General features: G+C 40.0%; 1 protein-coding gene across 1 annotated transcript in view; it reads left to right on the forward strand.

Annotated features, from left to right (window-relative positions):
* Nrxn1 (neurexin 1) overlaps nt 1-26024 on the forward strand; it is a 1103898-nt gene that overhangs the window by 621479 nt on the left and 456395 nt on the right. The gene's annotated exons all lie outside the window — the stretch shown is intronic.

The raw sequence follows: 26024 nt of genomic DNA on the forward strand, positions 1-26024 counted from the left end.
TGGCACACACTGTTCGTGTGCAGGTCAGGCCCCCAAATCTCCAGAAAGATGAGAGAATACCACGTTTGGGCAGACAACTAACAAACATCCATTTCAAACAGTATGTATTAGCGATCAGATTTACGTAAAGGGGGGATGCTAAATGGAAGGGGAAATGACGGGCAGTCCAGGCTAGCTTCACTCCTCACACTTTACCAGCTTATTAGCACAGTGGAAAACAAGGTAAGAGAAGTGCAGAAGTTGCCCCTTAGGCACTGAGAACACATGGAAGTGGTCTGCCCTACTGGAGTCACAACAGGAACACAATAAACTTTTTTCTATATCATTGCAGAGTTCCAAATATGTGAGCGACGTGGATTAGATAGTGCTTGTTTGAAAAGATTAGTAGTGATCTGGGGAAATGGAAGGTTGGAAGTGAGAAAAGCGAATAAAAGAGTAAGTGTGTCTAGTTCACAGAGTAAGGAAAGTAATTCTTTCCTGAATTGGAGAGTGGGTGAGAAAGCAGAGAAGCATTACAGAGAAGGGAGTGTCACGACTGGAACAGGCATGAGCATGCGTGTGAGCACCTTTAGAAAGCATGATCCAGAAATCCCTCACTAATGCTAGGTAACACAGTAGGTATACAGTAACTTTACTTAAGTTCAGCTTCATGTGTGTAGAGCAGTCTTCTGGATTCTGTTAGGGGTAAGTTTTCCCACATAGATGCCTATGCAGCTTCAAATATATTGTCAGATATATCATATGATTCATAATTATTAATCCATATTTCAGTGCATAAAACAGATGTGAAACAGTTAGGATTGAGGTAGAAGGCTTTTACAGAAAGTAAGAGGTCAACAAATTTTTGTATAAGGTATATAACAACTGTTTCCACCTTTGCAGACCATAATCTTTGTAGCAACTACTCAAACCATTACAATACAGGTATGCATAACAATAAGTGAATTATTCTCATTGTGTCCCGATAGTACATTATAAACAAATTTAAATTGCAGAGATTTCACTCACATGCCATGAAATACCTCTTTTGTTTAGTTGTTTTTTGTTTGTTTGTTTGTTTGTTTGTTTGTTTTTATGTTAGAGATGATGGGAGTCGAATCCAGGGCACTACCATGCTAGGAAAATTCTCTAATGCTGACTTAGGTCCCAGTCTCTTTTGATTCCTAATATCTATCCATCATGTTTTTAGTGTTCAGACTTAAAATTTTTCATCACAGTAAATTCTCTTAAAAAGTGTTGCTACACTTCACAGAGCAGCTTCCTGTCCTTATTCATCTACTCAATATCAGTAAGATTAAAGTGAAACTACACACAGACCGTAAATATCTGTGTATAGGCTCCTGCCTTGAGTTGATTATACAAACATGGTTTGAAAGGCATGCATGGCTCACTGTAAATTAAGCTCTCCATCACCTCTGATAGACAAACTGACGAAAATAGAATTCAGATGATTGGCAGCTGAGGCTTTAAATCCAGGGTTCTGAGGAGAACAATGAGAACAACTGTATTCATTCTGATTCTTTTTCCCTCCCACTCTCAAATTGTCATTTAATGACTGAGTCACAGAGGGCAAATGTGTATGACAGACTGCATTCTGTTGTGTGTGAACATAAAGGGCACATGCTGGAATGCAGATCATTAATTTGTAAATCAGAGCAATTTTTTCATAACAGGCATCCGACTGAAGTGCTAAGGAGATGGCAAATGTAGCAGGTATTCGGATCAGGTCTAATCCCATAGGCCTTCATCAGCGCATCGTGTTTTATTATTTCATCTTGCTGTGAAGACTCAGGGGTGGAGATAGCCGTGGACATTTGAGCCTGGGGGGGTACTCTTTAGGAAAGAAAGAGATCCATTGTCTCAGTTACTGAGTGAGTAGAAGTTCTATAAAAATTCCTTCAGTCAGACTTAAAAATATCATTTCTGGTAAGATTTCTGGCAAGGTGGGTTATCACCTGTCCTTGACCTCTTTGTCCTGGATCTAGTTTTATTTGCTTCAAACACACACACACACACACACACACACACACACACACACACACACACACACACACACAGACACAGAGAGAGAGAGAGAGAGAGAGAGAGAGAGAGAGAAAGAGAGAGATATATATATATTTATTAACTTGAGTATTTCTTATTTACATTTCGATTGTTATTCCCCTTCCAGGTTTCAGGGCCAACATCCCCCTAATCCCTACCCTTCCCCTAATTTATGGGTGTTCCCCTCTCCATCCTCCCATTACTGCCCTCCCCCCAACAATCATGTTCACTGGGGGTTCAGTCTTGGCAGGACCAAGGGCTTCCCCTTCCACTGGTGCCCTTACTAGGCTATTCATTGCTACCTATGCAGTTGGAGCCCAGGGTCAGTCCATGTATAATCTTTGCTTAGTGGCTTAGTCCCTGGAAGCTCTGGTTGGTTGGCATTGTTGTTCATATGGGGTCTCAAGCCCCTTCAAGCTCTTTCAGTCCTTTCTCTGATTCCTGCAATGGAGGTCCCGTTCTCAGTTCAGAAACACATATATTTTAAGAACATTGTCTTTGGTCCTGAATAAGAATGATTTCAATATTGTGGGAAAACAATAGTCACTGACAGCATTGTAGGTGACAGATTACTGAAGAATTCTGGAAAAGTTCAATATTATTTAAATTCTAGTAATATGTAATGGGGAAACTCTAACATTATTTCTGACTTAGGCATGTGACACAAATGGTTTTGTGGGTGAAGGGAGAATGACACAATAAAATCAGAATGTGGACACTGGTGTTCTTTAGTGCGGCCATCCTTCCTCGGATGTAGTTACATACAGTAAAGAAATCAAAGTACTCCATTCACAAATAATAAATATATAAATAAACTGTGTGGTATTGTGTGTTGGATCTTTCCCCTCCATTGCCCAGTGATTTCAATAGCGGTCCATTTACAAAGGATGCTTACAACTCTCTAGGCTGGGGCTGTATGGAGCCATCAAGGTTTTCATCACAGGTACTTGTTTTTTTCTGAAGACTCCAAGTTAAAGATATTATGCTCCACTAAGCATCCAAATACAGGTTACACGAGCATACATAGTTTTCTTCCTCACTTCCCAACGAGAACCATGTGCTTCCACTCAAGTTCTCAAGGAGAAGTGTTACAGGAACATCCAGTTTAAAAAAGGGAGCTCCAAATAAACACCTTTCTAACAACCATGTGACCAACGCCATCTTACAGATTGAACCATTTTAATTCACTTCCAGGGAGAAACTAGCATATGCACTTGCAGTCTGGAAGCAAGTACTTTATCTTGTTACTAGTTACTAGTTACAAGTACTTGTTAACTCCATGTTAGTTTTCTTCTCCTCCTGCTCCTCTTTATCCTTGACCCTCTTCATTACTTGGAGCTTAGCTAGAGGCAAGACCTAGTGGTTAAGAGTACATGGTACTCTAGTAGAAGGCATGAGTTTTGGGCCCTACAGCCACACTGGATGGCTTATCTCCAGCTCCAAGGGATCCGACATCCTGGTCTGGATTTTGTGGGCAGCTGTATACAACTATGCTCACACAGCCGTGCATGCATGCACAGAATTCCAAATAAACAAGACCTGATTAAAAATATGGGGGCAGAGTTCTTTCAGTGAAAGGAAGCATTAAGGGAGAAGTTTTTCTATTTAAAAAAAGGTGTCTGAAATGTTGAATCGACCTTAGACATTTCAGACTTTTCTTCCTCCCCTATAAAAGGACCTTTGTTTTTATATCTGTTTGATGACTTTGTACACTAAATTTATTTTTAATGTTTGTGTGTGTGTATGTGTGTGTGTGTATGTGTGTGTGTGTGTGTGTGTGTGTGTGTGTGTGTGTTGGCATTCCTGTGGAAGTCAACACACATACTTCCTGTAGTCTGCTCTCTCCTTCGACTGTGACAATCCAGGTCAATTGATTGCATTACTTTCTTCTCCAAATTTAAACTAAATGCAGAATCACATACTGATAATACAGACACATTGTGCTATGCCATTGTTGTACATCTTAGATGTCTAGATGCTAATTGTTTCTTTTGCACATTTTCTTTAACTTCTTGAAACTCTTGACTCATTATGGAATCCTTCTCACTCTTATTTTAAAAATAAATTTTGGTAGGGTCCATGCTTTATTTTACTAGGCAACACTTCCTATATTCTGAACTTGCCCTCTTAACTTATATGAAATATCACTAGATAAAAAGGGAAATCAAGACACTGTATGTCAGCGATCATAGTGTCTTCATATCTTTACATGAAAAAAACAAAATATTGCACTCTCTCACATGTATAGTAAATTTTGTAACTGTAAAGTATAATTCTAAATTTTCAAACCTTGAAAGATGGGAAGTGAATTTAGGGGAGCATGTGTACTTCTGCCTGTAAGATAAAAAACACTTCAAATGTATCACACCATTAGAAAACATTTTGAGGTTTTCTAGCTATATTCTTTTCTTCTGCATGGGTCAAGGACTGGATTTTTCAGTGGATATTTTCAAGGATGAATGCAGCAAAAATAACTGCTTTCCTCAGGGAAAATGAGAGAGGTTTTTACAAGGCTGATCTCTGAAGCACTGGTAAGTTAGGTGTAAATTGTCTTGGTAGAATTCAGTTATGCTTTAGAAATTTTTCTCCATTCTTAAATAGATGTCATTGTATACTTGAAGGTGTGGATACAAAAGACAAGATACAATGCACTTGGTTGTTAAAAAGTTCAAAATACATGTACCTTTAAATACCCATTGAGCAATGTACCAAAAGGTCAGCGATTTTTTTTTCTTGCATTAACTAAAGTGAAATTAAAATAATACTTTCCCATTGTAAATAGACACTAGGGAAATTGTTTTTAATTTGCAAGTACCGCTATCCTACTTGACTTATTGGAAGAACGTGAGCACTTCCCTACACAGGGTTACATATTGTCACGATGAAAACACAAGATTGGTGATGTTCACTTCGTTGTAAACTTAGTAATGGGGACTTTCTCCAAGATTTGGTGTCTTGAAAGAAAAGTGAAATTTGAAAATTTAATGTGATCATTTGGATAGAACATCAGAAAAAGAAAAGATTAAGTTTCTAACGTACCCAACTCACTTCTTTCAATAATATAATTTCATGTTAAGCACTACAAAATCGGTAGGTACAGTTCCCAAGTGAAAAGATTGTTGTAACACATATCACCAGCAGATGCAAACTGGGGTGGGTAGTGATAAAAATAAAATGTCCTCGAATCCATCCTCATTCTGTATTTTCTTCTTTTTGAAGAATGCCAGGGGACTGGTGTTCAAGGGCCTCTAAGAAAGAATAAAGTTCTCAGAAAGGTAGGCAGCTATGACAGGCCACCAGGGCATCCCTGTTGGGAATAACAGATGATAGCATAGTTCTTTGGAAATTGTTAGATCAAACTCACAAGAAGAAAGAATAGATGAACGGATCATAGGAAGGCAACCAGAGCAGAACAAAGCCGAAAGCAGGGTTTAGAGTTCAATCGTTACACATTTAAAATTAATTTATAAAGAGCAAGCTTTACATAATTGCCACCTTAATTCTCACTCTGTATTTACTAAAAATGCTTTTTTTTTCAAAATCTTCTTGCCCTACCTTCTTTTTTCTTCTTCATCCTTAAAAAAGAAATCAAGAGGCCATTAAAACAAAGAACTGGTAGGGTGTAAGGCAGTAGCTAGAAAGTAACTATGAGACAGGAAGCTTGTTGGATGGAATGGATATTAATAATTTAAACAAGTTAAAAGGTGAAACTTCTCAGCTACTCAGACATGTGGCTACATGAAGGTTCCCAACCAAGACAGTGATAAAAATGTAGCAAAAAGGAATTTTTTTCCAGTCTTAGCTTTCCGCTTGTTATGAGCAAGTGCAAGCATATAATAGAAGCCATCAGGATTGTATTGCATCTTAGAAACATGACAGAATATTTTAAAGGTAATTATTGCTTTCACAAAGGAGCTCAGGAAGCAGTTGCGTGTTCATCACCCAATTTGGCATTTTAAGTTTTTTGAGAAAATTGCACAATACAGCCTTAAGGATTAGTTTAAATTTCAGCCTGTTTCTCGGAGAGGGTTCTCTTATTGCTGGCAACAAGTCTCTTCTTTCTGAACAGTTGGGTGACTTTAAGTAAACAGGTGTGCTAGGTAATGTACTACCAAGTGATAGAATGAAGAGCAGTGGGGAATTAGCTTCTTTGTTTTCTCAAACATTACATCTTCAAACATATATTATGCAATACAACAGAACTGATCCATGGTGGCATTAAACTCTGAGTAAACATCTCATGCAATAGTGGGAACTAGAACAGAACAAAGCAGGCTCGTTTGTGGCAAGCCAATAAACCATGGTGTAATATAAACCATAGGCATTATATCTGGATATTATGCTTTCCAACCTTTAAAAATTTTAGTGTTCTACTGGGCACATATAGAGTGATTAGAGAAGACATCTGTGTAATTAAAGCAAGTAGTGCTTCCTCTTGGTACATCCAAGGGTTACATAAGAAAGCTCTTATTAGTACCATGGGTGATCAGAGCTAGCTGAGGTAATGATGCCTTGCTATTTGTGGTCAATGATCCATTGAAAGATGGTCCTATGTACTCCTTGACATCTATACTCTCTAATTGTGTACACTATTTAATATTAATTGTAAGTTGAATAAGAGTGACATAGGCTTCCAGGCTTCAACAGTATCAGTCGTCCAAGGGTTGGACAGGAGGGCCTTCTGACTCATCTGAGCCACTCTTGACAATTTCCATAGTTTTTAATGCAAAGTAATGGATTGTTTTTCTCTTGCTTCCAACTTTCCTCATGTAGTTTCAGCACTTAGATAGTCCAGGTCTTATCAGGCACACATGGCAGGCAAACTCAGTCTCTAGCCACAGCATGTCAGCCTTAGTAGTAAGGAATTACTACTCTTGAGGAAGCAACCGGACTTGTACTTTAGAGCCTCTGAACCTGCTGTTTCTATGTCGATCCCAGAGTCCACTCTACTCCCCTCATCTTCAGATCTCAACTGAAATGTCACCTCTTCGTATAGTACTTTTATGGTTCTTGATTATCCAGTTCAAATTACTCTTCCTTTCTTCCTAAGTAAAACTGGATCCACCACTATGTGATGCCCTGTCCTGTGTCCTTCCATTCCAACTGACACCGCCAACAAAGGAACTTAAGGTCTCTGACAGCTGACACTCTGCTTCCTCATACTATGTGCTTAATAAAGATTTAGTTGTTGATGAGAGAAATTCACATATCCCAAGTACCTAGTTTTCTTTCAGAGCAATAGGGACAGGGACGGGAGGGTACATCTTCTCAAATTGTTGCTATTCTTAAAGTTATTACCTTGTATCAGACAAAGATGACAGTCCATTGAAAACATAGTGAGAGCATTGGAGAATAATTTGGAGGATAAAACTAGCACTAATTGTAAAGAGAAAGCCTGAAGAAATGGGCAGTTAGGACAATCCCTGCATCATCAAAAATGAGATTTTTTTTGTAAGAGAAATGACACAATCTCAAGTATTTGGAAACTTACATGCATTTTTTCTAGTCGGAGGATAGACCTGCTTTGAGTTACCGTAGTGGGATAACACACGTGAAAAACAAGAATTCAAAAGACTGGAAGTAAGACAGAATTCCAGGAAGGTAGAAGAACTAGGAACAAAAAATTGTAGAAGCAACCCAAGAGGCAGCATACGGATTGTGAACTACAAATGTCATTTTCCCCCACATTTAATTGAGATTAGAATTTGAGGGTTCGAGTTCTACTGTCTTACTAGTGAAGAGCTGTTCTTCCTGTAGAAATATGTAAAGTCAGAAGGATGAAGGAAGATCGTGGCCAATGTACCTGCAAAAGCCGACTCTGGTGTATAGCCAACACCAAACAGAAAGTCTGGCAAAGTCTGGGTCTGTATTCCAGGCTGGAGCTCTTCTCCTGAGACTGCCTTAAATGTCCCTTCAGTGTGTGGGCCTGCCTCTCAGTTTCGCCCTTGTTGACTCATTATATCTGTGATTCTGCCTTCCATGTGAATAAACTAAGAACTCTCTGAGCAGTTTATTAAATATCAAATTTCACCTGCACTTAGATAAGGAACTAATCGGGATTGATTAGCAACTACTTGTGAGGAATGTGTGTGATTCCAGTATAAAATGTAGATTAAAGCAACTTAAAGCTGATAAAGCTGTCTCAATCAAGCTTACATGGAGGTTCCACAGAGAAGCTGTTCGTTAGGAGGTTTCTGGCCTGACACTGCATGTGCAAAGTTCTAAACATTTGTTTCCATATTACTAAGATATTTCTAGTAATGCTGGCTCTGCGACCATTCACTTTTGCTTATTTATATGTTTTGTCTTTCTGGGTGAGAATAATCAGCTCCATAGTAACATATTTTCCTTATTAAAATGTTTCCTCATTGTTTTAACTGGAGGCTATTGTTAGAATTTATAGGGACACACTAGCATTTTGGAGAAAATTAAGTTTATTATCATGTTCCATTGTAAATAATTAGTATCTAACATCCTAGATCTACACATTTGAATTTTTTACAAGTTTATTAAAAACTAAATATTACTAAATAATGTATCATTCTATAAATTATACACAAAATATAACTGACAACTTAAACATGATATTCTTTATCATCCATTCAAGTCAAACATCCTAGCCTAAATGAGCTCCTTGGAGGATGTGGGTCATGGATATCTCAGTACATGAGGATGGTTGTGGAACCCAGAAAAGTTGAAGGGATTCATCTATCTAGTACCTCTAAAGAGCTTTTTCTGTTAAATTTTTAAATTGATAGTCACATGTTAGTAAGCTGACCACACACAAAAATATGTTTTGCTTGAGTTGGCTGTTGCATTAAGGGGAAAATTATGAAAACTAGAAAAAGCCACAGTGCTTATCTCTTCACGATGAATTATGCATCATGCATGGAGGACTAGTTTGCCACTTTTTAACCTACAATATGGATTTGTTTAGCTACAAAATCCATCGACTCCCTCTGTTTAGGAATCCTAATATTCTATGGCAATGGGTGATGTTATCCCATAGGTCACCAACAGGTTTCAGTCATTCTGAAGATAATTGAAAGTTGTTAATTGTATTCATCTCATGGAAATGGAAGATTTAAAAAAAAGGCAGTGTAATCAGATGCATGCCACCCAACTGAATTATATTGTTTCAAGTCTGTGCTTTCCAAACAATAGACAAGGGAACTCTACAGAATGAGTCTTTTGAAAATTCTGACAAGCATGATTTATGGTGGTTCTAAGATGTATTCTTTGCTTAATAGTTGAAAGAAAAGGCTTTACTTTCCCACTGATCTAATATTGCATGAATTTATATTGTAATGTAGCTCCACTTAAAAAGTAAGGGGGATGGGTACAAATTATACCCTTACAAGAATGAACAACTGGTCTGAAATTGAAAATTGCTATTTTACCACATGAAGTGGAAAACCACAATTGATTGCTTCTCTTACAATAGATACAATGCTGAACTTTGTAGAAATGTAGCACATTCTGACCTTAATGTAAAGCCCCTTGACATAAGCCCTCAGAGGCACAACTGTACACTGTAAGGCACACGCATGTCTTACCACCCATCTGAAGATCAGAGACCACTTGCTATATGCTATAAGGATATGACAAGATACAGACATAGAATGATGCATAAAATGTTCCATTGAAGAAAATGGTTCTCAACCTTCCTAATGCTGTGACCCTTTAATACAGTTCGTCATGTATGCTGACCCCTAAGCATAAAATTATTTTTTGTCGGTACTTCATAACTACAATTTTACTACTCTTATGAATTGTAAGGTAAATATCTGTTTTCCAGGGGTCTTAGATGTCCCATGTAAAGGGTCAAGGGTCATTTGAAACCAAAGAGGTCATGACTCACAGATTGGGAACCACTGATCTAAATATATCATTTACCTATAGTTAATTATTAATATTAGCTTTTCAGATATTTCCTTTTTATGGCCCTAATGGTCTTTTCTAGCACAGAGTAGATCAAGGTCACATGACTAGCATGTTCAGTTGCATTCTTCCATTGACCAATCAATGCAAACAGTAAATCCTGAAGAACCAGAAGTATGTGGTTTCCATAGAATTTGATCCTCAACATACTGTTGAATGAGATGCCTCAGTCCATGGACCACAAAAAATATGAGGCCATCTGTTATGGAAATAGGTAGTTTATCTACAATTGTTTTCCTGGTTGACCAATTTCAGAAAAAGGCAAATATTCTAACAATTATTTATGTGTGAGGAAAATTCTCAGTGTTGCTGTTACAGTTAATTCTTTTCCTTGCTATTCTCTGTTCTCTGTTCTTCTGCTCATGCTCTCTCCAGTGCAGATTCATATTGCTAAGCTGGGTCTGACCTGATCTCACATCCTGTGTCACGAGTCAGGGATGTAAAGTGACATGTGAAAGTGGCTACTTCTGTGTTATGGCTACCAAGTTCAGAAAGAAATATGTAAATTTTGTTCTAGATTTGAGAGTACTTTCTATACTTCATTATAAAAGTTACTGCAGATATCTATTAAACTAGATGAATTTACTAAATTTAAAACAAATTATCTATCAAAAGAGGCATATTTCTTTAAATTAGCTTCATAGTGGCAATTATAAAATCAAAGGTAAAACTATGAAAACACACTAATCAGAACATGAACTAATTACCAATTAGCTGTAATTATAAGGCCCACCAAAAGAACAATCTTTGAAAATTGAATGTTTGGTAAATGTGTAACACCTATGGTAACTTACAATAGAAACATTGTAGCAAAACAACTGGGGGGAGGCGGCATCACAAAGTATAGTCCACATGTTGGCTAATGAATACGAACGAAATTCATTCTTAATGAAACTTGTTGGGCATCTGGAGTTCAAAATTTCCCATCCATGTCTTCCTGGAAATCCCTGTTTGCTTTAAAGATAAAAGGAGAAATCTATATTGAGTCAAGTCAAACCATCTTGCTTACTACCCAGCAGTTACTAGCTTTGTCTTTTAAGTAAATATAGAAATTTTCAGCAGTACAAAACAGTTTTGTGGCATAGCTTCCGCCCTGTCTTTGTTGTTATCATGGCAACCTATGAAGCAGATTTATGATTCTCTAGTAATTCTTCTAAATTGACGATCAGCTCATCTCATTTGACTGCCTATGACAGCACCCTATGTCAGTTTGCCTTCAAGACGCTCCTACTTGACTCTCAGTTCTTTTCCCACCTTTTACCCTTCCCAGCTTCATCCCTCTCTCTATTGCCCTCTTTCTTCACTGCACACTGTCTTTCTACTCTTGAACTTTGAACATGCACTTTTCAAGATTTCTCACACTCGTGTCCTGCATGCTTCTTTATTTTTTAACCTTAATCATTTTTTTTAGATATTTCAGTCTCAAGAATAACTTGCTTTCTCCTTCTCTACAAAGCTAGTTATAGTTTCTTTCTGTAGCCTTACAAAGGAATTTTATACTTACTTTGAACCACAAGAGCTAGAAATTTCCTTTTGAACCAACAACAATGCAAATTCCTACTGAGTAGGATGTCCATCTCTAGGATGAGAGTAAAACAGAATAGTACATGACACCAACAGAATTTCAGGGGTTCAACACAGTTGCAAATCATACTTGCTTCTTTAGGGCCAGGTCTCACTATGATGCCCATGCTGATCTTGAGCTGACTGTGGTCTAGATTGTGATAGTTAATTTCAATTGTCAAATTCATTAGGTGATTGATTCTATAGTAAGTTAATGGGGCTTAACATTGTTGTGTGTGGCAAATGTTAACTGAAGACAGATCGAGGTTGTGGGCTCCTCAACTGAATAGAAATAGAAAGAGAATATATACAGCTAATTAAGGCCCATCATCCCCCTGTGCATTGGTCTAACAAGATGTGAACCAGCAGCCTGGCAGTACTCTCCCATGCCTTCTCTGCAGATGTAGAGTATGCCCTTGGAACCAGGACCTGAACAATTTCTTTCTTTATGTTGCTCACATTAATGAGTAAAATAAAGTTTTAATCTTAATAGCAAATAGCATCTAAAATTGACTTCAAGGAATCAAGAGTTTTCTTCCACAACCTCTTTTATTCTGTACTGGATCAACTACCACATGGCATTCACCTGTGTCCACATGCAGGTCAACTCCCCTTGGTAAATTGCATTTTGAGTGAACATTTCCTTGTCTTTTAAACCTCTTTTAGAGGTTATGGTGTATATCAGGCAGAACCGGAGAGAATTTGCCCCAGATGGAAAATGGCTGAGTCCTTTTATTAATTGCGACTAGAGAAAAGAAATGAAAATCATTCTTCATTTGTTTTCTCATGGTAGGTAGGTACAATGGGCGTGTCTGTCTGAATGTCACCTACATTAGTGAAAAGGGACTTCTGTGTTAAGACTCAGACTTAACTATTGAAGGCATCAGAGCTTCCATTTATTGTACTAATCGGAAATATTCACTTCTGAGAAGGCGCCAGGCCTCTTAATTGGTAAGAAATGGTTAGAGTATTGGCCTCATATCTTCAAAGGAAAGGGGGAACATTAACTCCGTGTTAGTGACATGGGGACATGGCCTGGGATGAATGCAGAGGTCTCAGAAGCAATTGATACAAGCATGAGGCAGCCGCCACACCAGTGCCTTCCTGCATTCCTGCCATTTGTTATCCCCAGACCTCCCCTCCTCCCTCAGACATGGTTCTTCTGCCCCTGCTTCCCGATGTGTTCCTCCCCTCCTCCCTCAGACAGGGTTCTTCTGCCCCTGCTTCCCGATGTGTTCCTCCCTCCTCCCTCAGACAGGGTTCTTCTGCCCCTGCTTCCCGATGTGTTCCATCTCCTCAGTGATACCCATCCTGGCACACACTGTTAGAATTTACCATCGCTTTTACTGTCTTTCACCTCTCTGCCCTCCATGCCTCTGCCCCATGTAACCTAAGCTGGCCACAAATGTTTCGGCCTTCTGGCGTCTACTACACAAGTGCAGAGATTCCCAGCATGCACCACTGCACTCAGCTTTCTCTCAGTGTATTGAGTTTTCCCCACCAGTGCATCGGTCTCAGAAGCAATTGCAAGCATGAGGCAGCCGCCACACTAGTACCTTCCTGCCTTCCTGCCATCTATTATTACTTTGCTCTATTTTCTGTGCCCCACTTTATAGATGATCTGTCTTAAGGCACTGTGGGTGTTCCGCTCACATAGATTTGCCTAGTTTCTAGGGCACAGTCACACCATAGTGGATATGTTCATCTTCTGCATGAGTGAATTCATGTACTTTGCATGTGATTGTTCTATAAGGTTCATACACACAAACCCACATAGTCACTGGCAGGGTAAAAATTCCCATAACATGTTGGGAAAATCAATTTATTGTATGGGTAATCAATTTATTTAACATCGACCTTTCCTTAAAGGAAATGGCTTGAAATATGCCCGTGCCAGTCAGGTTACTGAACTTAATATTAGTAAATAAAATCTCTGTACATTTTACTTTTCTTATTTTGAACATTAGTAACCCTTGCATATAAAATGGGAATTAAAAAGTCTAAAGGTCAATTTTAGCAAAACTGAGAAATGCCTATAAAAATTTATCTATTTGTAATGCTATTAACTATACCACAGTTTTAGAGGCCATAATATCCTCTTGAATATTGGCCATTGTTTAATGTAACTATGAGTTAAGGCCATACATTGCACATAGCTACTAGAGAGGACTGAATTGTTTTACTCAGTGACATTTTGTGAGCATATCAGAAACCATTTCGTTCTAATAGAACCCCAGATACGCCTGTAAATCTAATGCTTGTCATGCCTCGGGTGGGCCCACACATGTCAGGCATTTGCTGTGACGAATCAACGCATGCCATTTTCCACATTTGACAGAGCAGACTCAGGACCTTGCAACTTGACAAGACATCTTGGAAGAGATGTGATCTTTATCACAGCCTCTGACGACTGCATTAGGAAACAGCCTATTCCTCTCCCCATCCGTAGGAATTTTTCCTATGAAAAATAGGGTTATGACTATATTCTATGTGAGCCATGAAACTACACCTCACACTGTGATTCCAGATTCAATTTTTAGTTATTTTTTTCCATTTTTAATTGGGTATTTCTTATTTACATTTAAAATGCTATTCCCTTCCCCCATCAGCCCCCAGCCCTTCCCCCTTCCCTTCTATAAGGAAGTTCCCCTCCCCATCCACCCCCTTCCCCCCTACAATCCCCTACACTGAGGGGTTCAACCTTGGAATTGGTCCCCATCAAGACCATCCTTTGCTACATATTCAGTTGGAGCCAAAATTAATCCTTTTTTCAGTAGTTTTTATTGTATCCATTTATGTATATACACATATATTCCTAAACATATCCTGTTCCGTCCATATAATGTTACTAAAGTATGTACTCAGGGCTGACCGACGTGAGCTGTGGGAGATAATGTCCTTCTGCATACCGTTTGTAAAATTCTAAATACTTGCTTGAATTCACAGGCTCCATAAAGGAAATGTAAACGGTTGTCATTAATTCACATACAACTTAACAAAGTCCAGGCAGTTAAATCAATATTGTAAATAATTTATCTAAGGCAAGAACTTGCCTCCTTCTCTTTTGATTCAGAAACAAAGAATAGAATAGTTATGCAAGCAAAGTGCTCTCTGGTCGCTCTTCAAAGTGGGTGAGGTTGATCTGGGCAGCAGCTCCACAGCAGAGACATTTATACCCTCCCTCGCTGTGCTTCACGCGATCAATCCAGAACTCTCTTTGTCATTATCTCCTCTTATCTTCTTTCTGAAGTATTTACAAATAAGTTAAGAAGGTTTATCAAAGGGCAGCATTTAAAGCTTCTCCTTCCTGTATTATCAACCACTCATTCTCTTATCCATCTCTTCCTTCCTGTATTGTCAATCACTCATTCTCTTATCCATCTCTTCCTTCCTGTATTGTCAATCACTCATTCTCTTATCCAGCCCCTTCTTCCTCGAGTGTCAATCAGTCATTCTCTTATCTAGTTCCTTCTTATGTTAGTATCAATCATTCAATTCCTCTTGGGCATGCTATTCATTCACTTATTACTGAGTGAATGTATTGAGCACAGACTTTGAAAGGTGTTGGTCTTTGTGGGAGTAGAACATCTAAGTGAATAGTTTTTATTTGCTGTTGGAGTTTAGTTTTGAAGATCTGCAGGCTTCTGATTGACAGAGAAAAAATAGCTCATGATGGTATGATATGACAAACACATATTATAATTTAGGAAATAAACCATCAGAATTGATAAAAATAGAAGCATATTAGAGGTCAGATAGCAGTGGAAACTTCAAGAAGAAATGAACTCCAGCCAGGTCTTGAGGCTACACTAGGTATTAGTAGGAGAGAGGTATCTCTGATTATCTCTTATTCTATGCTCAATACACGAAAGAGAGCTAATAAATGGCTATTGAAAACAGAAAATGCACAAATGATCACCAGGCTCTTTTGTAAGTGTGAAAAGCGGGAACGGGTACAGAGAAGCAAGGTGCAGTCAGACAGTATGAAAAGAATGAAGGACGGGGAAAGCATGTACTGGGAATGATGAAATTGGAAAGCATGTCATCTAGGGGAGCAGCAAGCAAATAACATTGTGCGCTTTGCAACTGGAGCTTGTGGGCAATTGGTAAATTTTAACTGGACAGTGGTAGCTGAAAATCTATTAAAATATCTGTCCACTTTTAAAGAAGATCCTCTTGTGTTAGCTCACTAACATATAGTCCAATAAAGCAAGGAACATAATCATTCCTTAATGCCAAGACGGCCTTCTTCTTTCTCATGTTTTGCATGGCTTAATCAAAAAGATTTCTTATCTCAAGGCTTGAGCTCTGCAAAATCCTTTGCATGATGTGCATTATTATCTGTTTGGACAATTCAAACTGGCTTGGGCTAGCTTCTGCCAGTGGAAAAGCAAATGCCATGGCCCATCCAGGTTGTTGTTTGAGGATGCTGCAAATGGATGCTTCTTCTTAGCACTGCATAAGAACACAGCTAGAGAAACATGCTTTGTTTGCATGATAGACTAAGGTCCACAACCACTGGGAGCTGAAAGGGATTGCTGTTGTTGGCATATGGATGTCACAAGAGTAAAGGAAGTTTTGTTCAGAAAATGTATACAACATCAGAACTGCAAGGTAAGGTATGAGGTCTGATGGTTGATTCCCTTCTGAGGGACATGAGCTTCCTGAGCTAATAAGTCTTTCCTGTCTGTGAGCTCAGAAGACAGATTTTACAGCACTTGGTGGGAAGGCTAATCACTTGGGGACCACATGGAGGGCAGGGGCTGCATTTGTCTGTGCTGTAGACCAGGAATGAGTTCATCTGTAAACAACCCTCCCCTCCTTCAAAAAAGACAAAGCAGAATGTTCCTTCAAAAGTCAGCCACAAGGCAAAGGTTTCCGTTCTGTTTTCACACCAGCATTCACAATTCAATCTCTTCATTCACGAATGATGCTCTAAAAATGGGATCAGCTCTGACTATATAAAGAGACAGGTGATGGGTAGGAGGAAGGAAGGAGAAAGGGAGCAAGGGAGGGGAGGAAGGGAGAAGGGAGGGAGGAAGGGAGGGAGGGAGGAGGGAGAGAGAGAGAGAGAGAGAGAGAGAGAGAGAGAGAGAGAGAGAGAGAGAGAGAAACAGGCTGATATAGAGAAACAGAAGCAGACACACAGAGAAAGACACAAAGAAAGACACAGAGACAGGGAGAGGAATAAAGAAATGGAAAGATACTGAAATTCTCAATCAACTATGGAAATGTTAGAGGCAAATAGAACCCCTCCCCACTTTATCCTTCAACTTTAGCCATTTCAGAGGGAAATGAGCAAATGGCCCCGTGATATACAATAGCGATTGTTTTCTAACATGCAAACTCACAGGAGCACACATGCAATCTACGTCAGTAGAAATGTTGGGTGCTTTTGGATTCAGAATCATTGTAGGATATATTTTTCGTTGTTGATACATCTTTTAAAATCTCATTTTGGGAAAAGAGTAACAGCTTAATAAAGCCAATAAGCAAGTAAAAGCAGCACAGGTTGTTTAAAAGCAAACAATCTAGCCAAGACCTAGCTGCTCCCATGAGCAAGATTGAAGGTAGAAGTATTCAAAGGAGTAAAGTTTGTAAATTTAAAAAATCCCATCTTGGGAAAGGGACAGGAAAATGTTATATGACATTTAATTTCTTATTATAGTAACTTCTTTGGGGGTGTAGATATGGATGCAATGTAAGCCATAGCATCTGTATGGAAAGTGGAAGACAATGTGTTGGAGTTGATCCCTTACCATGTAGACCCCAGGGATTGAACTCAGTTCATCAGATGCTTTGGTCATTTACTGAGCCACCTTTGCGGACCACATACCCCTTTCAGTTGTAGGGTTTTAATTTTGTTTTTCAATTTTGTTTATTTCTTGTTCATTTGTTTGCCTGTTTAGAGTACGTGAGGCTAAGATTACAGGAAAAAGGCTGATTACACAGCTCAGTTGGACGAGTGCTTGTCTAACATGCACAGAACCCTCATCTTGAGCCCCAAGAGCACATGAACCAAGCATGGAGATGCAGGAGGGTCAAAAGTTCAAAACTATACCCAACTCCAAGGGAGTTCAAGGCTGGTCTTGGTTTCTCGAGACATCTCAAAAAAGAATTCCTATTACCTGGTGAATCTGTAAAACTCATCTGGAGGCACTGAGGCATAAACCGTGCTTGTAGGTTGGATTTAGAGCCCGATGCTTGTGCTTTTGCCTCCAGTAATACACCATTTCTCCTGAATAATGATTTCGGAGGTACAGGAAACAGAATCAGTTACTGGGTATCACCCACAGGAAAGCCATGCAAACACTGCATGAAGTGAACACTGGTTATCTAAGTAGACATGCTAGTCCTGGCATGTCATTATTTCTATCCACTTCCGGCGGATCCATTCATGCTGCCTCTACATCTGGCTACTCAGAGATGAGGGACGCCTCTGACCGCAGCGTCAGACAGCGGTCCATGCAAAGATGCAGGGATGGAACCTCTCACAGGAAAGCAGTGGTCCTTGAAAGTGGGTGGCCCACTGCTACCAAGTGCTTGAGATCCAAGGAAATAATTATCAAAACTCTTCATGCCACACCTCTCTTTTGTTTGTTTGTTTGTTTGTTTTTGTTTTCATTAAAGGCTCAGGGAAAGCATAAAAGTCCCTAAGTCCCTGTGTTGTCTCTAAGGGCTGACTTCTTCCTCTCTCCCCTCCCCTTCCCCCCTCCTCTCCCCCTCCCTTCCCCTCTCTCCTCCCCTCACCTTCCCCCCCCTCTTCCTCCCCCCCCTCTGTGTTTCTTTACATGTATAACTGTGTCTTCTCCTGCATAATGTTTTTTTATGGTGGTTTTATCATCATTTCTCCTCCTAATACATGTGAAAACTATTGTTTAAACTATTATGAACACATTATTATTATTTGCCAGAGGCATCAAGATTGTACAGAAAGTAGAAAATACTGAGAAAACATTTCCAAAGAAATGCAAATTTGGGTTGGAGAAGGTGCCGGGAGGGGAGAATTAAGCTAGAAAACTATAGACTGGATATTTGTCTAATGTGCACAAGATTGGAAGTGCGTACACACACACACACACACACACACACACACACACACACACACACACACACCCCTTGTGGAGTTCAGCTGCCTGGACTTAATTCTTGGTTTCTATCTTGCCACTGGCTTAAATCTTACCTTTTATTGACTTACCTACGCGTTTCTTCATATCTAATTTAGTGATAATTCCATTACTGTTATGTGAGCTTCTGGAGGTTAAATGAAGGACTGCATGTGAAGAGAAGCCTGACGGGGAGGTACTTACTAAGAGTTGACTAAGATACTTGAATATCCCATATCAAGAAGCTTGGGGCCAGACTCTTTGGAATGACTTTCAGCATTTGGAATTCTTGCATATATGATGATTTCTGATGAATATAGGACCTTATTATGAACACAAACTTTATGTTTTGAATACACCTTAAACATATAACCCAAATGTAATTTTACAAAATATTTTCATTTACATATGTTACATAAAAACTACATGTGTAATTTGTTCTTGTGACAGCCTACACATCAAAACTTTCAAACTTTGGAGCACTTCAGATTTTCAGTTTTCAGACTGCGATACTCTCCCTGATCTTTGCTGCCTGGGTCTGATTGGTCCGTATCAGGCATCCATAAGATACGACGTCACCATGCACATGGAGCACAGGAAGGAACACAGAAATGCCCGAATCCGAGCGCTAGACTCAGGTGTTCACTTGAGCTGAAGTAATTCTCTTCAGCCCTCACTTAGTTTTAGTCACATTGTTTCATCAGGTAAAGGAGAAGGTGAGAAGGGTTTGAAAGCAAAGAGACCAATAAGATTTGCTCATCTTAATTATTCCTGTTTCAGAACTGGGTTCTGACCAAGTGGATCCCGTTTTTCACAACAGATATGCGCTGATCTTCTCTCTATTGCTTTCTCTCTGGTGATGAACCCACGAACCCAGGTCCTCTCAAAGTTCCCATTGGCTTCAGGGATCTTAATTTCGCTTCTGTTCCTCAAAGCCTGTTAATATCTCTGCTGTGGCCTTTGATCTAAAGAGGCGCCACTGTTCGAAATAGCATTTCTCCTTTGTGTCTAATTCTCATCTCAGCTTTCACTGTTGTTTTGTATGTGTATTTTTGGGCCTATGTTTTCATTGAAACTCTGCAAAACAATGTTCTTTTTGTTAAAGAGTTTTTAGTCCCTGAGTATACAACTGGAAAATTTCCCCAAGGTTTTGCTTTAAATGTAAACCACGAGATGTAGTTAGAAATTGTGTCTTCTTTGAATTCTTGTGATTCAGTGAGGGAAAACACTATACAAACCCCCATATCATCTCTCTCTCTCTCTCTCTCTCTCTATATATATATATATATATATATATATATGAACTTCAGCATATGAAGTTCCCAACGTCACCTTTTCAAGTACCTGTAGCTGTAAACGCAGTACAAAAATGAAGCCCACAGCAAAACCCCTTATATCTGTGTTTGTCAAGTGTTGAGTGGTGCTTTGTCTGAGGTGCTCTATGACCGGGAACACTTAAGAATGGTGGTTCTTACACGTGAAGGTATGCCGTAATGTCCATAGAAAATAAGTACACGGACTGGTGGGGAAATGAGGACTCTTCATCTTAGGAGGAAGTCTGGGCTCCTCACTTAGTACACAAAAGCTCAAGGGACACAGCTGCTGCTCCTTAAAGTCCAACAAAGGCTGGAGACTGAAGATGACTTTGAACTCCTGATTTCTACCTCTCAAGTGGAATTCTCCAGAGAATCTACAACCATATTATATTTTTAAAAAAATCTAGCACCCTGTGTCCTGGTAAAAAAGTTATAAAATACTTGAAGTAGTATAGGATATGTAGAAAATTCATTTTATTAGTATTTTTAAAGGCAGATCATCCTTATGTCTCTACTCAGTAGAGGTCCCTTTGAGAATATGTGCTAGTTCCTCTATTTAAAGTTTGACTTTTCTGGGGAATTAACTGTCACCAACTACACTGTAAAATATTAAGTACAAATTTCCAGAAGTAAATAATTGATAAATCTCACATTCTACCCTGTCTCAATTACCTTCAGAAATGTCCCACAATCCTGTGTCCTCCTGGGATGTGTTGTCTTATGTGGTGACCATTACCGTCTCTCAGTCATTTAATATTGTTTTCTTTACTAGCTTGATTAGTGAGAAATTAAGTAGCTTTTTCCTTATTAATGCCCTAAAGGCGCAAAAAGTGATGCAAAGAAAGCATCAGACATGAGGCAGTGGGGGACTGATGACTCTGATGTAGTGAGGCACTGATAGGGAAGGAAGGAAGGCAGGAAGGCGGGATGGAGGAAGGGAGGAAGGAAGGCAGGGAGGAGTGTAGTCTGTATGGTGCAAAGCAGCATGTGAAGTGTTACCCGGATGTGGAGGAGACAGAAGCACAGTACTAAGTTCTTTGTTTTGTGAAGAGTCAGAAAGCACAGTTGTCAAAGATAGTCAATAAATTCTTGGAAAGCAGTAATGATAGGAATTTAAAATTCTATGGCTCAACATTTATAGCTGAGGTGTCAGTCCCGAGAACCTTCTGACGACTTCCGGGAAGTTAAACTGTTAATGGAAGTGTCTTTCCTTACTATCCTTACACTCACATCCGTTTTGCAAAGTACTATGTACATTTAAAGAACAAATTCTCACGTGTGATCACTCTACATACCAGGCACTGGCCCTGTGCAGCAAATCTCTCAATTATAATTTGTAACTGAAAGTTAAGGAGAGGAACTGAAGCTTAAAGACCTTTGCACAAGATCACCACCCAGCGATGAGGAGTCAGAGCTAAGCCTCGCTCTTGTAATGGAGTGAGGATTCCTTACATGTAGCATAATCCTCCCATATTTCTTGTGCTGACAGTTCGAGTCAAGAAAATAAACAAAGAGGCAAAACACAACAACAGTATCAGCTTCTTTCCCTAAAACAAAAGACATGGCTGGCTCCCTTTTGGAATCCTGCCTGGAATACGCCACTTCCAATAATGGCCAGCAGGGGGCAGTAAGGCCCTGGCAATTCGGCTTTGTTACCTAAGACTCCAAAGCAAGCCTTATGCTTTTTTGCTTTTGCCAAATTTTTAGTAGGTCCTTATTCACATTTATTAGATTGACAGAGGATATTCATTATTGGAAATATACTTTATGACTAGCATTATTATTTAAGTAGTTTGTTTTTGGTTTTGTTTTGTTTTTGTTTGTTTTGTTTTTAATGTAATGCCGTGGGGGAAAGGAGGAATATGGCTGACACAGCGAATGCATCTCACATTAAAAAAACAAAAAACAAACAAACGAAAAACTTTCCTAAGTCTTCTTTTTAATTATTGAGAGTATTACGTTAACGAAATACATCAAAGACACAAAGGCAGTGTGGTTTGATCCCTTGGCACTATGGGACAAGCCTTCTTTTCTCCTGCCACAGACTTACTTTGCTTTCCTACCAGAAGACTGGAAAAAAGAAGATAAACAGTGCGGCTCCCATCGTTACAGAGTAAAGGACAGCTGCTCCTCAAGGCAATTGCAAATTGAGTTGGCCCTCCTACCAAACCTGCTTTCTGTGCCCTTCCCTGTCCCTTAGGTCAGCAGGGGAAGAGAAGTCACCTTCTGGGGTGGAGGTAACCAGCTTGAAGCAGAAGAGATAAGGCTGGGTTGCTTTTCCTGTGCATAACACAAGATGTTGAGCAGGCCAAAGCTACATAAGGAAGTTCACCGCAGTTATAGATAAGTTGATATTAAATGAGACATTTCTTTTTGTAATAAAAGTACCAGCCCCCAGGCTCCAATTGCTCTGTGTTCCTCCAAGATGATTTCAGCCTGGAAGGAATGTCCAACATCCTAGTCCTTGCTTCTCATCTGTCACAGATACAACCAACTGAAGACTTGTCACATAGGGCCCAGCTGCCTTAGAGCTAACCCTGTGTCTGGGACGCGTATGGAATCATCAAACTTTCTAAGCTGAAAGAAATTTTAGACATTATTATGTTTGTATTTGCCTTAGGACTCCACTTTTGAATTCTACCACAGTTATTGAATTCTGTTGGCAGCCCCTTCTCAAACCACTGCCAATTGAGTGCTGCATTCAGAGGTGTGCGGTAGGAACAGTTCTGTCTGGAATGTGGATGTGCACCACCATGGGGAAGACTAAGACAGGAAGACTGCAGGCTCAAGGCCAGCCTACAAGATATGCATTAAGAACTATGGAAAAGCTGTATTAGTAAATCTTTCCATCAAGAAACATAGAACTGAAAATGCTATTCCTTTGTTTCTTTTTGAACTAAAGGACTACTGTAATCCTCTTTCCATAATCAGTATGAAAAAAAATTGACAGGAGGAGATGGGTTAGAGGGTAAGAACACTGTCCGCACATTCATGACGACCTGGGCATGGCTCTCCATTACCCATAGAGAAAATACAGAGCAGGCAAAGATAGGAAGATAGGTTGGCTTGCTGGACAGCCATCCTAGCAAAACACAACCAAACAAACAAACCCACAAGCAGACAGAGAAGACCTTGAGCCCCAGGTTCAGTGAGAGAACCTGTCTCAGGGGAATAAAGTAGGCAATGCCAGAACAGGACCCAGAAAGTGCCAATGCTTTCCTGTGGCCTCCACATACATATACACATACCAACCCACAGACACATGAACCTCCACTCCCAATACACATGCATACACAGAACACATCAAAAGTAAAAGAAGAAACCTGAAAGGTTTAACAAGTGCTTGGATAATTGCTCAGGAATCTGAGGATCCTTTATGGGTTCTTGGTCTCTGTGGTAGTTTGAAAACGCTTGGCTCAGGGAGTGCCACTATTAGGAGGCTGTGGCCTTGTTGGAGGAGGCTGTAGCCTTGTTGGAGGAGGTTGTAGCCTTGTTGGAGGAGGTGTGGCCTTGTTGGAGGAGGTGTGGCCTTGTTGGAGGAGGTGTGGCCTTGTTGGAGGAGGTGTGGCCTTGTTGGAGGAGGTGTGGCCTTGTTGGAGGAGGTGTGGCCTTGTTGGAGGAGGTGTGGCCTTGTTGGTTCCTTCGTCAGCATTGTGCCTGCCTACATGCTTCCATGTTTCCTGCCTTGAGGATAATGGACTGAACCTCTGAACCTGTAAGGCAGCCCCAATTAAATGTTATCCTTATAAGAGCTGCCTTGGTCACGGTGTCTCTTCTCAGCAATGGAACCCTAAGACAGTGTCATTAATAAAACAATTTCCAATTGGCTTAGAAGCTCACATCTGCTACTGAGAGAAAAATAAGAGGACAAGCAAGCAAATTGCCAGCCGCTCCTAGAGGAGCGACATGGGAAAGAGAAAGAGAGAATGTCAGGCCTTTTTTTGATTTAGGATCCAGAACACCAGTATGTGAGCAGTGGAGGTGAGCAAGCAGCTGGGTGACGGAAGGGGAGTAACAGAGCTTCACAGAAAGCGTGAGAGACCGGTAATCAGAGAACGCGTGTTTAAGCCTTTGGCCAACATCGATAAAGAGGTATTAAGGGAAATGGGAGAGAAAGTGGGAGAGAAAGGCATGCTTAGTATCTGCCTGCAGATCTGAATTTAGAGGGTGCCCATTCAAGGCTCTCATCACAGCGCTAAGGATTTCATTAGAGAAAAATATTAGATGTAAAAACAGAAACAGTTTATTAACGAGGGGAATCTTTACTTCAGAGCATAGATGTGTCAACTGTGCGGGGGGTGGGGGGGCTTGACTAAGACTTGGGTCACGTGCACATTGCCCTTTATTGGGCATTTGCGTAGCATCCGCATCTCTTAAGTTTGGATACTACAGGTTTTCTCCTATGTGGTTTTAGTCACATGAGTACATGGTGGGAAGGACTTCTGGTTTTTATCTGGGAGGCGGCATCTTTCATGTTCATCTTGACGTCTTTAATTCAGGCCTTACTTCCCGTATGTTTTCATGGATGAAAACAACCAAGGGCAAATGACTTCTAAAAGCCGTGAGTGAATATTTAAATTTGAGTGATTCCATTGGTCAGCTGACTATTTTGAGAATCAGGCAAAGACCATCATCATATTTTAGCTTTGGAGAGAGGGATCCTTAATGGAACCCATAGGGCTTGCTACCCCAGAGTTCTCTGAGGTCGTTTCATTGCTCTATACCTGAAGGAGGACTCGTGGCAGAGTAGCAGCCCAGGTGTGTTATGCAACCTGCAACCTTTTGGGAATCCATTGCAGACGTGCTGCCTACATATTTCTTTAATATGTTCACACCCAACACTCTTACCAAATCTTATGAGCTTCCTCTTTTGTAATATTTGAACTTTTTATTTGCCTGAGAGTTTTTAGTTTGTAGTTTTTTTAGTTTTTGTTTGTTTGTTTTTTAAGTTTTAACATTCAACGTTTGAGCATTTACTGTCTTAACAAGTCTCTATAGATTTAGGTTGGAACTGTATTTGTCTTTCTGACATGATTAATACATTACAATTCCACTTGTTAGGTAGAAGCTGCGGATGCCTTCACCTAGACACTTTCCGGTCCGGTGACCTTGTGGCTTTACTGATGAAGGCCGTCTGTCCTTGTCTATTCTCCGTCCTCAGTTATTTATTCTGGCTTTTCCAGTTGCACCTTCACTGCATCCTGAAATCAGTGTCTTGAGAATTTTACGCTTATATAAGTAATTGACCCTTCCCCAAGTAACAGCATTGGTTTTGCCTTGAGAGTTCTATTCACCGTGAACAATGGGGAGGAGGCTAATGAGTATGTAGCATGTGTCTTTGATTTAGTCTCTCACGTCTGTAGTAGAAAAGACTATGCCTGAGTATAGACAACCTGTGAGAATAGGGAGAGCAGTGCTGCTCCCTTCGTTTGTATTTTAATCTTTGCTGGTTAATGTCTGCACCAGAGGTGATACTGGCTGTAAGAAGAGTATGAAAGCCAGTGAAGGAAGGAAGAACATGATTGGCTCAGTACATCTGTGGAGGACGTAGTTATAAAGGGAGCGTCACTCCTCACATGGCTCCTAAACTACACAGCTTCACTCTTTTTCTTAGGCTTGAGTCTATAATAAACATACATATTTTCACACACGTAAGCACGCATGCGCACGCGCGTGCACACACACACACACACAGACATACACACACACACACACACACACACACACACACACACACACCTATATCAATTACAATCAAATCTCAGTGAGGATTCTCTCACTAGACTTTCCTCCAGACCTTACATTTATCCACATGCTTAGACATCTAATCTTACACCCTTCCCATCACTAGTGACAATTGCCAAGTTGAACCTCACAGTCTCTCAGCCATATCATAAGGCTGATAAGTGCATAGTATGTGAAAACAGATAGCCTGCAACTCTACAAGTGGCAACAGCATGAGGAAGCCCGCTGATCATGAACCAGTTGTGTCTAAGTGTAAAACATATCACTCTCGGTAGCCATAGCCCCAAAATAGAAGCGCCCCTTTAATACC

Source organism: Rattus rattus, chromosome 7 (genome assembly GCF_011064425.1).
Source record: "Rattus rattus isolate New Zealand chromosome 7, Rrattus_CSIRO_v1, whole genome shotgun sequence".
Lineage (NCBI taxonomy): Eukaryota > Metazoa > Chordata > Mammalia > Rodentia > Muridae > Rattus > Rattus rattus.